This window comes from Sciurus vulgaris (assembly GCF_902686455.1).
Source record: "Sciurus vulgaris genome assembly, chromosome: 4".
NCBI classification, from domain to species: domain Eukaryota; kingdom Metazoa; phylum Chordata; class Mammalia; order Rodentia; family Sciuridae; genus Sciurus; species Sciurus vulgaris.
Window position 1 is genome coordinate 66045323 of NC_136464.1, and position 15263 is coordinate 66060585.

The 15263-nt window shown below is 36.9% G+C and overlaps 1 protein-coding gene across 12 annotated transcripts in view; it reads left to right on the forward strand.

The window, feature by feature from the left end:
* RHOBTB1 (Rho related BTB domain containing 1) overlaps nt 1-15263 on the forward strand; it is a 132957-nt gene that overhangs the window by 73953 nt on the left and 43741 nt on the right. Inside the window, exon 1 of one of the 12 annotated variants that reach the window (XM_079136448.1) lies at nt 1927-1945. The exons of the other annotated variants lie outside the window; for them this stretch is intronic. The gene's annotated coding sequence lies outside the window, so the exon portion shown is untranslated. Of the gene's footprint in view, nt 1-1926; nt 1946-15263 lie in introns of those variants that run through there. 12 annotated transcript variants of the gene reach the window in all.

The following is a 15263-nucleotide window of genomic DNA, read 5'->3' on the forward strand; positions in this document are numbered from 1 at the left end:
TAGCAGCTAGATCAAGAACCAGAATATCACCAGCACCCTGCTTCTGGTCACCATTCCACTGCATGCTCAGTTTGAAACACTAAATTCTATGTGTGTGGTACATCCTTTATTTACATAATTTGATTTTTCAGGGAACCATTACTTTATATGAGCTAAATACTGTCATCATTGATCACAAATCATCCTTGTAACTGAAGATGTGTGGCAGTCTGCCCTTCCAAGTGAGGAGTATAATGTTAAATTTGTGCACGAGTGTGCATCAGTATTTCTGTATTTGTGATGTTCAGTACACAAATCCATGCATGGCATGCATATCAACAAATTTAGAACTACTTTTCTTCTCAATTAATGTAAACCCAAATTATACTGTATTATTGATCCAAGTTTAAAATATTCTAACTACAATTGATTTCCACATAATATTTAATGTGCTGTTTCCAGTTTCTTAAAATTCCTCTTTTCAGTTACCGTAAATATTTTCTTTGAATGCTCAAAATTTACAGCCAAGAATTTTTCATCTTCTGCTTGAAATAGAATTGTATGCCTTTGTCTTGAGTATCTTCAACTGTCTTTTTATTTAGTTCAATTTCTGTGTCTGATGTTCAACAAAAATATCATTTAAATTCCTGTTGGTTGTTTTTTTTTTTTTTTCCTTTTGAGAGCATGAGTCAGGGAAAAAAATCAGGTTTAGCAGGATCATTATGCTTTATAAATATATGGTTCTGAAAAACAATTTACCCATTAAAAATCATTTATTATTGGATTGAATGAGCACACTCTTAGTAGAATTAGCAGTCAATGGTTATGCTTATATAGCTAATACTCTTTTAAAAAGCTAAAACATTTTTTCAATTATAGAAGTAATACATCTGAGAATAGTGTTCAGCTGTAGAAAGTAATGAAGTACTGTTACATGCTACAACACAGATCAACCAGAAAATATTATGCAAGGTGGAAGGAGACAGGTACAAAGGCTGCAGATTGTATGGCTTCATTTATATGAAATATCCAGAACCTTAATCTATTGAGATGACCTAATCTATTGAGATGGAAAAGTAGATTAGTGGTTGCCAGAGCTGGGAAAATGAGGATTGGGGGAGTGATTGATTTTGGGTTTAAGATGTCTTTCTGGGATGGTGAAATGTTAATCTATTGAGATATGTCTTTCTGGGATGATGAAATGTTCTAGAACTACATAGTAAGAACAGTTACTCAAGTTTGTGAATACTTTTAAATAAAATTGTTCACTGTAATTGAGTGAGTTTTATAATGTGGATTTTGTCTCAGTTTTTTAAAAAGATCATACATGTGCATGGCAGAAAATTTGGAAACTAAAGAAAAGCAGAAAAAATGGCAAGAAGAAGTTATTACCCCATTATTCACCAACTGTAGCTATTATCTGTTAACTATATTTCCTTCCAGTTTATTTTCCATGTATTGTTGTTGCAGGGAAAGAAGTTGGAGTTGTTTACGATAAGATTACAGACACTTTTGTTGCATTATTATATTTTAAATTATCACAAATTAATACCCACCACTCCTCCCCACCCCACCCCACCCCCCAAAAAAGGGTGGATTTCAAGGAAGATCCATTTAGTTGGCCACAAGGACCAATGGATGGGAATGCAAGCAGAGCGACATCTAGCCCTGTACAAGGGGGTAAGGAAGAAGCATGGGGAAAGACTGGGGCCTGAGAGGCAGAAAGACAGACATGAGTGGTGGTCTTGAGAAGTGGAACCCTGGAAGGAAACATTGCCAAGAGACTTTTTAGAAGTTTTGCTGCCAGTGTGTGATACAGTATGTAAACCACACCTCCCTCTTCTTAAGCCCCCACACTGGTCTCACGACCTTCCAAGAGTCATGTTTTGTGTTTTTCTTTTTAGCTGTGTTACTGTGCTAAGATGGTGGTGCAGGTGAGGGGATGAGGAGGCCCCGCTTCATCTAGGTTACATGTGTTTTTATTCTGTAGTTTCTGTCCACGGTATTTTAGTTCTGCACTTTCCCCAAGGATAGCATTAGTGTATATCTGTATTACTACCAGTTCATTGAAAACATGACTTCAATGACAACTTTTAACTAAGTGGACTTCACTGATTGTTCTCTGGATACCCAGGTACAATGATCAAAGTATCTTACAAGCATTATTTCATTTAATCTTCACAACAGCCCCTTGAAGGAGACAGTTATCCCCAGTTTACAGACAAGGAAATAGAGACTTGCATTAAGTAATTTGCCCAAAATCACATAGCCAGTACCTTAATTAATTTTTCCTCTGCTTGTCATAGATTTAGATTGTTTTCTTTTTTTCTTATTCTTAATAGAAGTGGGATCAATATACTTGGTTTTAAAATATTTTCCATTTGTTAAATTATTTCTATAGATGTATGTATCAGAAAGCATACATCTGAGGGTTGAGATTTTTTGTAGCTGTTATAAACTTTTATGGGTTTTTTTCCATGTGTTTCTTGTGGCCAGAGAATTTGGTCAATACAATTTATGCTTTGGAAGATGTTTGTCCGTAGGACTCATTATGTGGTCACTTTCCAGGAAGCATATATGGGTCTAAAAACATGTGAGTTATCTATTAATTTAACTGTATTGTTTATTATTCAGATCCTCCATGTGGTGTTGCTCTTTTTCACTTTCTTAATCTGACATTGATTTAACCTGATTTTTTATTCCAAATGTTTCACTTATTTAATGAAATTCTCCTTATAAAGTTTCCTTCATGTTTTTTCAATACCTTTTCTTCTGTTAAGGTTCATTATTACCTTCTTTCTGTTATTATAAATTGCCCTTATTGTTTACCCTTCCAGATTGTATTTCATAGATGATTTTTCTATTCCATTTTGCAACCAAATTCAAAAAAACTCTGTAGGCTGATCTTATATTTTCAGTTGATTTTATTTCCATGGTACTTTGAAGCTAAACTGCCTTTTTTTTTTTTTTTTTTTTTTTTTTTTTTTTTTTTTTTTCCCTCTGGGTGTTTTAACTACTGTCCTTTCGCAAATTAATTTCCCAAGGGAACCTGTGTTTTTACTCCCTGAGTCTTTACTACCTAAAAATAACCTTTTGCTTTATGCTGCCTTCACATTGATATCAAATAGACCCAATATAAAAATTTGTTATTTTTCCTTTCTCTTTCATTTCTCTTTCTGTATGTGTTTATAAAAATCATCTTCAAATACTGTATTAGTAAAGTTTAAATTTGTCCATATTGTTTCCTTATAGAATGTGTTCTCTTTTTTATTATATTTTATTTTTTTTAATATACATGAGAGTAGAGTATATTCTCATATATTATACATACATTTTGGGGGTTGTACATGATGTGGAGTTACACTGATCATATATTCATATATGAACATAGGAAGATTATCTCTGATTCATTCTACTCTCTTTACTATTCTCATCTCCCCTCCTTTCCCTTCATTCCCCTTTGTCTAATCCAATGAACTTCTATTCTTCCCTCCCCCTCTCTCTTATTATGTGTTAGTATCTGTGTAAAGGAGAGAACACACCACATTTGTATTTTTGGGATTCGCTATTTCACTTACCATGATACTCGCCAGTTCCATCCATTTACCAGGAAATACCATCATTTCATTCTTTATGACTGAATAACATTCCATTGTGTACATATATCACATTTTCTTTATCAGTTCATCTATTAAAGGGCGCCTACGTGGGTTCCATAGCTTAGCTATTATGAATTGAACTGCTGTAAACATTGATGTGGCTGCATCACTACAGTATGCTGATTGTAAGTCCTTTGGGTATATGCTGAAGAGTGGGATAACTGGATCAAATCGTGGTTTCATTCCAGATTTTCTGAGGAATCACCATACTGCTTTCCAGAGTGGTTGCACCAATTTCCTTTCCCACCACCAATGTTTGAGTGTACCTTTTCCTCGGTATCCACACCAACATTTATTGCTACTTGTAGTCTTGTAATTGCAATTCTGACTGGAATGAGATGGAATCTCAGTATAGGGTTCATTTGAATGTCTCTAATTGCAAGAGATGTTGAACATTTTATTCATACATTTGTTGATTGATCATACGTCCTCTTCCGGGAAGTGACTGTTTAGTTCTTTTGCCCATTTATTGATTGGTTATTTGGGGTTTTTTGGGGTGTGAAGTTTTTTGAGTTCTTTATATATCCTGGAGATTGATGCTCTATCTGAGGTACAGGTGGCAAAGATTCTCTCCCATTCTGTATGCTCTCTCTTCACATTCTTGATTGTCTCCTTTGCTGTGAAGAAGCTTTTAAGTTTGATACCATCTCATTTATTGATTCCTGATTTTACTTCTTGAACTTTAGGAGTCTTGTTGAGGAATTCAGTTCCTAAGCCGACATGATGGAGATTTTTGCCTTCTTTTCTTCTAATAGGCTCAGGGTCTCTGGTCTGATGCCTAGGTCCTTGATCCTTGAGAGATAGAGACAGAGTTTCAGTTTCATTTTGCTACATATGGATTTCCAGTTTTCCCAGCACTGTTTGTTGAAGAAGCTATCTTTTCTCCAATGTATGTTTATAGCACCTTTGTCTAGTATGAGAAAACAGTATTTATGTGGGCTTTTCTCTGTGTCCACTATGCTGTACCATTGATCTTTATGTCTGTTTTGGTGCCAATAACGTGGTGTTTTTGTTATTATAGCCCAATATATAGTATAACTTAAGGCCTGATATTTTGATGCTTCCTGCTTCACTTTTCTCACTAAGGATTGCTTTGGCTGTTCTGGACCTCTTATTTTTCCAAATGAATTTCATGACTGCTTTTTCTATTTCTCTGAAGAACATCATTGGAATTTTAATGGGAATTACATTAAATCAGTACAGCACTTTTGGTAATCGGGCCTTTTTGACAATATTAATTCTGCCTATCCAAGAACATAGGAGATCTTTCCATCTTCTAAGGTCTTTTTAATTTCTTTCTTTAGATTCTATAGTTTTCATTGTAGAGGTCTTTCACCTCTTTTGTAATATTGATTCCCAAGTATTTTTTTGAGGCTATTGTGGATGGAATAGTTTTCCTAATTTCCCTTTCAGTTGATTCATCACTGAGGTATAGGAATGCAATTGATTTATGTAGTTAATTTTATATCCTTCTACTTTGCTGAATTCATTTATGAGTTATAGAAGTTCTCTGGTGGAGTTTTTTGGGTCTTCTAAATGTAGAATCATGTCATGAGCAAGTAGGTGTAGTTAGAATCTTCTCCTGTTCAAATTCCTTTAATTTTTTTCTAATGCCTAATTGCTTTGACTAAGGTTTCAAGGACTATATTGAATAGAAGTGCTAAAAGAAGGCATCCTTTTCTTGTTCCAGTTTTTAGAAGAAATGCCTTCATTTTTCTCCATTTAGAATGATTTCGGTCTTGATTTAAAATATATAGCTTTACAATGTTGAGGTATGTTCTTACTATTCCCAGTTTTTCTAGTATTTTGGGCATGAATGGAGATACTTTACTTTGTCAAATGCTTTTCTGCATCTATTAAGGTAATAATGTGTTTTTTTCTCTAAGTCTATTGATGTGATGAATTACATTTATTGATTTCCATATGTTGAACCAACCTTGCATCCCTGGGATGAGACCCACTTAATCATGGTGCACTATCTTTTTAATGTGTTTTTGTATGCAATTTGCCAGTATTTTATTAAGAATTTTTGCTTCTGTGTTCATCAGAGATATTGCTATGAAGTTTTCTTTCCTTTGTCTGGTTTTTGTATTAGGGTGATACTAGCTTCCTAAAATGTGTTTTTAAGGGTTTCCTTTTTATCTATTTCATGAAATAATTTGAGTATTAGTTCTTCTTGAAGGTCTAATAGAACTGGCTGAGAATTTGTCTAGTCCTTGGCATTTCTTTCTTGGTAGGCCTTTGATGGCATCTTCAGTTTCATTGCTTGAAATTGATCTGTTTAAATTTCTTTGTCCTCCTGATTCAATTTGGGTAAGTTATGTCTCTAGAAATGTGTTGTTGTCTTCAACATTTTCCATCTAATTACAGTATAACTTTTCAAAATAGTTTCTGATTAGCTTCTGTATTTTAGAAGTGCTTGTGTGATATTTCCTTCTACATCACACATTTTAGTAATTTTAGTTTTCTGTTTCTCTCTGTTTATCAATTTTATTTTTTTACAGAACCAACTTTTGTTTCATTAATTTTTTTATTTGTATTCATTATACACAAATGGGGTACAACTTTCATTTCTCTGGTTGTCCACGTAGTAGGGTCAAACCATTTGTGTAATCATACGTGTCCATGGGATAATGATGTTTGTCTCATTTTATTAATTTTCCTTCTCCCCAAACCTTCCCCACCCCTCATTTTCCTCTACCCAATCCATCATTCCTCCATTCTTTCCTCCTTCCCACCCCCCATTATGTAACATCATCCATTTATCAGAGAAATCATTCGGCCTTTGTTTTTTTGTGATTGGTTTATTTCAGTTAGCATGATATTCTTCAACTCCATCCATTTACCTATAAATGCCATAATTTTATTCTTCTTTATGACTGAATAACATTCCACTGTGTATATAAATTGTTTTGTTTGTATGTTCATTGATTTCATCTCTGATTTTAACTATTTCTTGTTTTCTACTGTGATTGGTGTTGATTTGTTCTTTTTCTAGGATTTTCAGATGTAATCTTAGGTTATTTATTTGGTGAGTTTGTATTCTTTTAAGGAATGAGCTCAACGCAGTGAGCATTCCTCTTAAATCTACCTTCATAGTGTCCCAGAGATTTTTAAACGTTGTAAGTATTTTCTAAGTATTTTTTATTTCATCCCTGATTTCTTGTGCTAGCCATATTCCATAGCATATTATTTAGTCTCCAAAGTGTTATTAGAGTAGCTTCTGTTTTTTTATTGTATCATTGATTTCTAATTTCATGCCATCATGATCTAATAGAATGCAAGGTATTATCTCCATAGTTCATATTTGCTAAGAGTTGCTTTGTGGCCTAAGATAGGGTCTGTGTTAGAGAAGGATATGTGTGCTGCTGAGAAGAAAGTGTATTCAGTCCTTGATGAATGAAATACTCTGTAGATATGTCTGTTAGATCTAAATTATTAATTGTGTTTTTTAGTTCTATAGCTTCTTTAGTTTTCGTTTGGACTGTGTATCCAATGGTGAGAGAGATATGTTGAAATCACCCAGTATTATTGTCTTGTGGTTTAAACTTGATTCTTGAAGTTGTGAAGGGGTTTTTATGATATGCTTAGATGCTCCATTGTTTGGGGCATAAATATTTACAATTGTTATGTCTTGTTGATATATAATCCCCTTAGGCAGTATGATTATTCCCTTCTGATTAACTTTGACTTGAAGTCCAGTTTATCTAATATGAGGATAGAAACCCATGCTTGTTTATGAGTTCCACATGAATGAGATATCTTTTCCTCATCCCTTTACTTTCAGCCAGTGGATGTCTGCCTATGAGGTGAGTCTTTTGGAGACAGCATATTGTTGGGTCTTGTTTTTTAATCCAGTCTGCCAGTCTGTGTTTATTTTGATTGATGATTTAGGCCATTTACATTCATTGTTTTTGTTGAGAAATGTTTTTTATTCCCTGTTATTTTGATTTATTTCTAGTTTTAATTTGAATTAGTTTCTCTTTGATTGACTATTTTTCTAGTGTAGTTCCTCCCTTTGCTGGTTTTCACTTTTATTTTTCATTTCTTCTTTGTGAAATCTTTTGTTTTATATTATAGGCCTTCTAGTTTTGAATTCTTTTACCTTTTATTTATCATGGAAAGTTTTTATTTCATTGTCAGTTTTTTAGCTTAATTTTACTGGTACAGTATTCTTGGCTGGCATCTATTTTCTTTCAGAGCTTGGTATATATTATTCCAAGACCTCCTAGCTTTGAGGGTGTCAGTTTAGAAATCACCTGTGAACTGGATTGATTTCCATCTAAATGTGACCTATCCTTTTATCTGGCAGCCTTTAAAGTATTATTCTCTATGTTAGGCATTTTCATAATAAGGTGTCTTGGGTGAGTCTGTGTAACTTTATGTATTTGGGGTCCTGTAAGCCTCCTGTATTTGATTTTCCATTTCATTCTTTAGGTTTGGGAAATTTTCTGATAGTCTTTGATTGAAAAGATTGTACATTCCCTTGTATCTCCAAGTCTTCATCTATCCCGATAAATGTTAAATTTGGTCTTTTCCTGTTATCCCCTATTTCTTGGAAGTTCTGTCTGTGGTCTCTTAACATCTTTTCTTCATGGTTAAGTTTATTTTCAAGATTATATATTTTGTCTTCATTACCTTAACTCTGTCTTTCAAGTGGCCTATTCTATGATGCTTTCCACTGAATTTTTAATTTGGTTTATTGATACCTTCATTTTGAGAATTCTCAATTGATTCTTCTTCAGAATCTCTATCTCTTTATTGAAGTGATCTTTCACTTCCTGTATTATCTCTCTTATTTCACTCCTTACCTCATCCTTTACCTCGCAGATCAGTTTATGTACATTCTGAACTCCTTCTCTGACATTTCTTCCACTATGGTGTCTTGGGATTCTGATATTGAAATATCTTTGTTTGGAGCAATTTGTTACCTTACTTTTTCATGTTGTTTGTGTGTCTACCCAGTCTACCCATATAGCAGTATGGATCTGAGGTGGCAGAGTTTCTATCCTGTGGACTTACAATGTTCCTGAAGGTTTCCAGTACCTCACCATTTAGGGGGAAACAAATAATAACAATAACTAGTGTAAACAATATACAGCATTAACCCAAATATTTCCTACAATGTCACTTACAATGTTAATTATCAGAATAAATAGAAATGTCTGATCAGTCATTGCTAACAGTAAAAACAATAAATTTTCAAAAGGGTTTATAATTTTGAATGGTGGACAGGGAGAGAACAGATGTCATTTGGAATGTGATGCTTATGAGGGAACAGAAGAAAAGATAGAAGTAAAAAAATTAAAGGAAGTGTAAAAGAACAATAGAGATTTGCTGTTAGCAGAAAAAAAGAGAGAGATTCAAGGAAAACAGATACATGAGAGAAGAAATGTTTATATAGTAAAAATTCAAAAAAAATCACAATAAAAATGAAAATAAAAGAAGACAAAACAAAACCAAAATATACCTCTCAGACATCCTAGTCCTCAAAATACTGATCCATGAGAAATAACTAACCTCTAAAATGGTAGAAATTAGAAAAAATATGAATATGTATAAATGTCCATGAAATGTTAAGGTCACAGGGAAAAGAAAAATGAAATAAAAATGATCTCAATAGAAAGTTAAAGAAGTCTTTGTATTGGAGTTCAGGTGATTCTCATCTTCCCTTTTCAGCAATGTTAGGTGGGGTTCTTTGAAATATGATCCTTGCTCCACCCTCAGGGTGAGGTTGCTGAAGTGAAGGAGGTAATCCTGGAGGTGGAACTCCTGGAGGCCAGGTTTAGGCTTAGGTATGCTCCAGGTTCTTTGATGAATGTCAAGATCTGCAAATTTTACATCTGAGCACCTCCAGGGCCCAGCAACTGTTGGTCCACACTGGAAGACTGCACCTCAGGGATCTCCCCCGGGTTCTACTCATGGAGGAGGAGCCAATTCTTAGTCCATTCTGTTACCTTGGGTACCCCACATTTCCTGGTCTCAGATTCAGTCTACAAACTCGATCTCCCCCACCCCAGCATTTTCGAATTCCTGGTCAGGTGCATCTCTCCCAGACTGTACTGCAGGCAGCCAGATTGCAGGGGAGACCTGGGTGTGTTTCCATGAATAGTATTCCCCTGTATAAACCCCTCTCCATATGTGACTTTCTCTTGGTTACCTAGGTACACTTTATGTTCTTCAGTGTGAATTTGCCAGGCCTGTTTTTTGGGCCAAACTCAGGTTAGCTAGGAATCAGCTTCCCAGCTGCTGGCTCCTGTGCTGGGGCTGCAAGATGGTTTCTTCCTCTGTCCTCCACATGCAGCCTGAAGAGATGAGGCATCTTTCCTGCACAAGGATATTGTGCAGTTTAGTTGGGCAGTGTCTTTGATCTCTAAACTTTCCAGACCCAGACACATCTCAGGCCTCCTAAAAATGTGGGTTCCTTTAATTCCCTTTTCCCTCCACTTTGCTTGTGGAGGGACTGCTGTGACTGGTGCCCCTGGCCATGGCAGCAGCCATGGCACTAGGGATTTCTTCCTTATTTTATTATGTCCAACCTCCTGAGTCTCCAATCTACTTTGAATGTCCAGTATTAAATTCCAGTAAAGCCCCCACACACATCTTTTTTTCACCCACTTTGTCGATTAGCTGCCTATCTGCTTTCTTGGTTTTATACCACATAGCAGCCAGGAAAGTGACCTTCTCTATTCCTCCATCTTTAAACCCCCTAGGATATGTTCTTCTTCTTGGTCTTAGAAGATGTTTTGTTAGGGTGCTGACAGGATACTTAAATTGTTTTTGCCTTTGATATTTAAATATTTTACTGAAAAATTATAGATTTGAAGTCTTCCTTTCCATTTTCGCTCTTTCTTATCCTCCTCCTTGTCCTTCCTCCTTTCTGTAGTGGAACAATTTTGTTCTATTAAATCACTTTTTGCTCCCTTTGTTTTTCAAGAATACTCCTTATATGGGAGACTGCCCTTTGGCAATTAGCCCATTTATTATTTTCCATCACATAATTTTTAGATGACCTTTACTTCTGTATTTACAGAGAATTTCTCATGTTTTACCTGTATCTCAGTAAGTAATTTTACTACATTCTCAAGTCTGATATTTACTGTTGCCTGTATTTCAGCAGCCTTGTATTTCATTTATATATGGCCTTACCTTCTCATACCTACATAACCTTATCTACTATTAGTTTATATAGATGTATTATCTTATTTAATATGGTCCAAATTTTTTTTTAATTTTTTCGTCCTGTACTTTTTATAGCATATCTCCTGGGGTAGAAGAGCTTTTTCCCATGTTTTTATGTGATTGCTTGTTCTCTCTGCTTCAGTGTTTTTAATATTGAATGGTCTTTATTTGCTCTATCTGTATAAAACAGGAGTCATACTGACCATGGACTGAAGTATACTGTAAATGTTTGGTTAATGCTAGGCTCTATCAGAGACCAATGTAGGACGCTTTGATAGAGTCCAAGGAAACCACCCAGTTCCAGAGCAGACAAGTAAAGCTAGTCAATGTGGTGTGGGTGGAGAGAACCTCTGAGGGTGAGGTAAGGACAGTACTGAGGGACATCACCAGCACCTGTGATATACCAATGTTTGCTCACTCTTAAGAGTAGCACTCTCTTGCCCCACCCCCTCTAACATTATAACTACAGAATGGGTCACTTCTGTCGGGCTCAAAACTGAAAGGGCCTGGTTAAGCAAGCTGGGGGAAATAAAAACAGAACAAAAAGAGTCTTTTCCATGCTCAGTTCTCTGTACCTGTCCATCCTCAGCAAGGAAGAATTGTTGGGATTACTCCATGCAAATGGCAACAGACCATTTTCTCAGTGGCTTCCACTAACCCCACAGCTTCCCTTTTCCACCCATCCCAAGTAAGTCCAGCTCACATGTGCATCTGCAGGCACCTGTGGTGAAGAACATGTTGCTTACTGCCCAGAACGGTTCTTTTCCCTATGAAAATGGGCAATCTGCTGGGCCCCAGTGACTTACTCACTTAGTTCTATAGTAGTCAACTTTTTTCCAATTTCTGTGAATGGTTACTTCTTATCCTTGGTTTCTGTTGCTCTTGTGGAGTCTGCTAACTATAGACTAAGGCTAATTTCAGTGAGATGTTGGTGGAGACGGTTCCAAGCCATCTGGCTTTCTTTATTTTGCCTTGAAGTCCAGCTGATTCTATTTTATGGCCTGGTCCTTTAAGGCATATAATGAACACCTTTCCAGACTCACTTTCCTATCAGTTGTAAATCACTCTCCATATGGAGTTTGTTCACGCACCTCCCTTTTCTCTTCTCCAGTCAAGTAGTGACTCACCAGAAAAGGGTTGGGAATCCATTGAATTAGGATATTAAAGTCTAAAAGTAAATGAGAACTTTATGATACCCTTATATGTAAATATTATTAAGGTTCATAAATTGGTTCTAGGCAGTAGAGCACAATAAACAATCAATTCTTTGATGTTTCTAAGCCAAATCAGGCGCTCAGCCCCTCCTGCTTGCATTTATTGGAGTCTCCCTTGCCCCCTACCTTCCCATTTGGTGATGGGCCTGGTCCTTGGTCTCCACTGGTTCCCATGGTTACGGATACTCTTCCTGCTGGGGAGAAATGGTTGATGTGATGCCATCTGTCAAACGCTGCACTCATGACGGGCCACACAGATGTCCCTCAAGGTGTTCTTCTCACCAACTGCAGGCTTAACCACATGCTGCTACTCTCAAGGCCATGGGTTTAATGATCAGTCACCAGAGATAGCCCACATGCGAGTTCTCTGCCAGCCCCTGTTACAAGGTGTCTTTAGGAAGGTGAAATGACTGTCCTTTGTAATCCATTCAACAAGCATTTATTGAAAGCTTTGTATGGACAAGGCACTGTGAAAATATTTTAGGATTTAAATACAAATTTGTTTCTGTTGTCAAAGTTACATCATCATGGTCAGGTAGAAGCAGAATACATACAAACACAATGATTTGTCTTATAAACCAGAATTTGATTTATATCCTAGAAGACAATATAAAGGGAGAGTATTTTAAGTGCATCTTCTTTCAAAATGCAATTTGAATCTGTCTACTTCAATCCATCTCTGCTGCTTTTCCATGGTCAAAGCCACAATCCTCTCTTTTCTGGATAATTTGCATCTTCCTAACTGGTCCTTCTGCCCTTGCTCATTCTCTCCCACAACCTGTTCTTTACACAGAAGTCTCAGTGGTATCAGTGGTGCTTTTATAAAACAAGTTCAGAACCTGTCATTCCTCTGCTTAAATACCTCAGCATCTTCTCTGCATTTGGAATAAAATCCAAACTCTTGACTGGGGCCTAAGAGGTTATGTGTGATCTAACCCATGCCTGCCTTTCTGACTTTGCCTCTCACCAGCAACCCTTCCTAGAGGTCTCCTAGCCTGTTGTTCTTCCCTCCTGGTGACTGGGCCCTTCCCAGTCTTTAGAGAATAGGAGCATAGGGCTACCTGATGGACACCTCTAGTATCTGCCCTGTAGGACTCCCCCCCCATGCTTTTCAGTCATCTCCTCCCTCCTGTTTTTCTTCAAGAAACTTATCAAATTTGTGATTACATCCTTGCCTGCTTGTTTAGTTGTTGCTCTCCATTTGACTCTAAGGTCCACAAGGGCAAGACCTTCAGTTGGCTTGTCTGTACTATACACTGGTAGTCCTGACGCTCAGTAGGTGACCAGCATGTATGTTCTTTAATTAAGTCTGCCTGAGTCCCAAAGGTGGAACACAATTTCAGCAAGTGCATGAGGGCAAGAGAAAGGCATATGAGCAGGAGTCATGGCAGAAGCAAAGTTGTCAAAGGAAAGAGGTCACATGGCATATCTGTAGGTGAAAGTAGAGCAGCGTGTCTAGAATGTAGCACACAGTTGACTTAAGGTGATTTCGAAATCCACCCTGGAATCCTTATGTATCTCTTCAGTTCTGGGTCTGTTCTTTATTTTATTTCAATTAGGATAGTGTTTATTAAGGACAGTAGAGATAGAAACAAAAGTTATTTCTGTTTCTGGCTCACCTCCCCCACTGACCTTGCATCTTAAAAAAAGCATAGTGCATGACCTTGTATGGGTCCCATTATCACAGGACTCTGGAGAGGGTCATGAGTGAATGTATAAAAAAGTGCTTCCGTGTTATCAAAAAGCAGCTCTGTATTATTTATATCATTGAATTTCTATGCCATGTCCTTTCTGTTACTTAATCTCTTTTCCTTTTTTGAATCAAAACATGCAGTTGAAAAAATATTGCTGATTGAAATGATGGATTCTGTTGACTTAAGGGATGGAAGGCAATTCTATCCTAGAGACATATTTCCATGAAGTTTTGATTTGGGGAAGTCTGGCCAAGCCCTTGCTGTCTCTTTCCCAGCTCTGGACCCATTCTCCATTCCAGCTGAGATGTTTATTTTATGTATAAAACAGCTCCCGCTTGCCTATGACTGGTGATTAAGAGCTCAGGATAATGAAATCTGCACAGTCGAAACTTGGCTGTTGGCTGCAGTTATTATGCAACTCAACCTTTCCCTTTTGTTTCTGTCAATAATATAAAATATTCTCGGTTTTTCTTTCAGGATTAACTCTTCACATACTCTACAATTTGTCCCATAGGTTTGTTTTTTAATGACAAGCTAAGTTATTTCTAAAAACTCAGATTATATGCTTTTTGAAGGAACAACAAAAAAATTTTTGTTGCAACAGCATCATTCAGACTGTCTGTGAAGAGCTCAGTGGAGCTGAGAGTACAAAGGCACCTTCATGGGCCTTAGATTTCTGCTTTAAGCGGAGTTCTCACTATCCTTTGATGAAAATAGCAGATAATCTGAGACACAGCAGAAGTGATAGTAAAAAGTGGCATACTCCAGTGATGTGTGATATAGAACAATTAGGAGACCCCCAGTGAGGTGTCTTAGACAAATAATTAATCTTCCCGTGCCTGCCCTCATTTATTTCTGAGTTTCTGATATTTGAGGAGACTTGCATCCTCACCTGAGTTCAGTTAGTGGCCTTACACTTCAGTGTGTCTGTTGGGAGCAAACAGGCATGTCTTGAGCTTCATCAGCCATAGTGCCCCTGCATATTGGATTATGAAGCCAGTACTGTAAAGGCCGTGCAGCTGTAGTGAGAGGGAGAGTGTAGATGTGCCCAGCACTTCCTGGGAGCCTGTGTCATAAGAGAAGGACCACACACCATGAAGGGCATCAGCTCAAGGATTGAAGTGGGAATAGAGTACCACCGCAGGAAGGGAAATGACTTGAAGGAGACAGATCAGCTAAGGAAACGTTTGTCTGGGTCACTGTTTTGCCCACCATTGGCCCTAAGGGAGAGAGTCACAGTTAAAGTGGGTGACCTTGGATCCTAAAGGGATAGTCAGAGAAGGCACTGTAGAAAAGGGATGTTCTATGCACACATGTTCCAAGCACTTTAGCCCAGACCCATTCCCCAGAAATTTTATGGCATTAAATACATGAGATGGCACTTGAAAGGTATAACCACAAAAAGAAAAAGAAAAGAAAAGGAGGGAAGAAAAAAAAAAAAAAAAAAGAATTTGCAAGCTCTTTCTTGCAAAAGAAAAGTCCATTGGAAGATAAAATGTTTAGTCCATTGGGAAGAAGGGTAGTTAGGAAAGCTT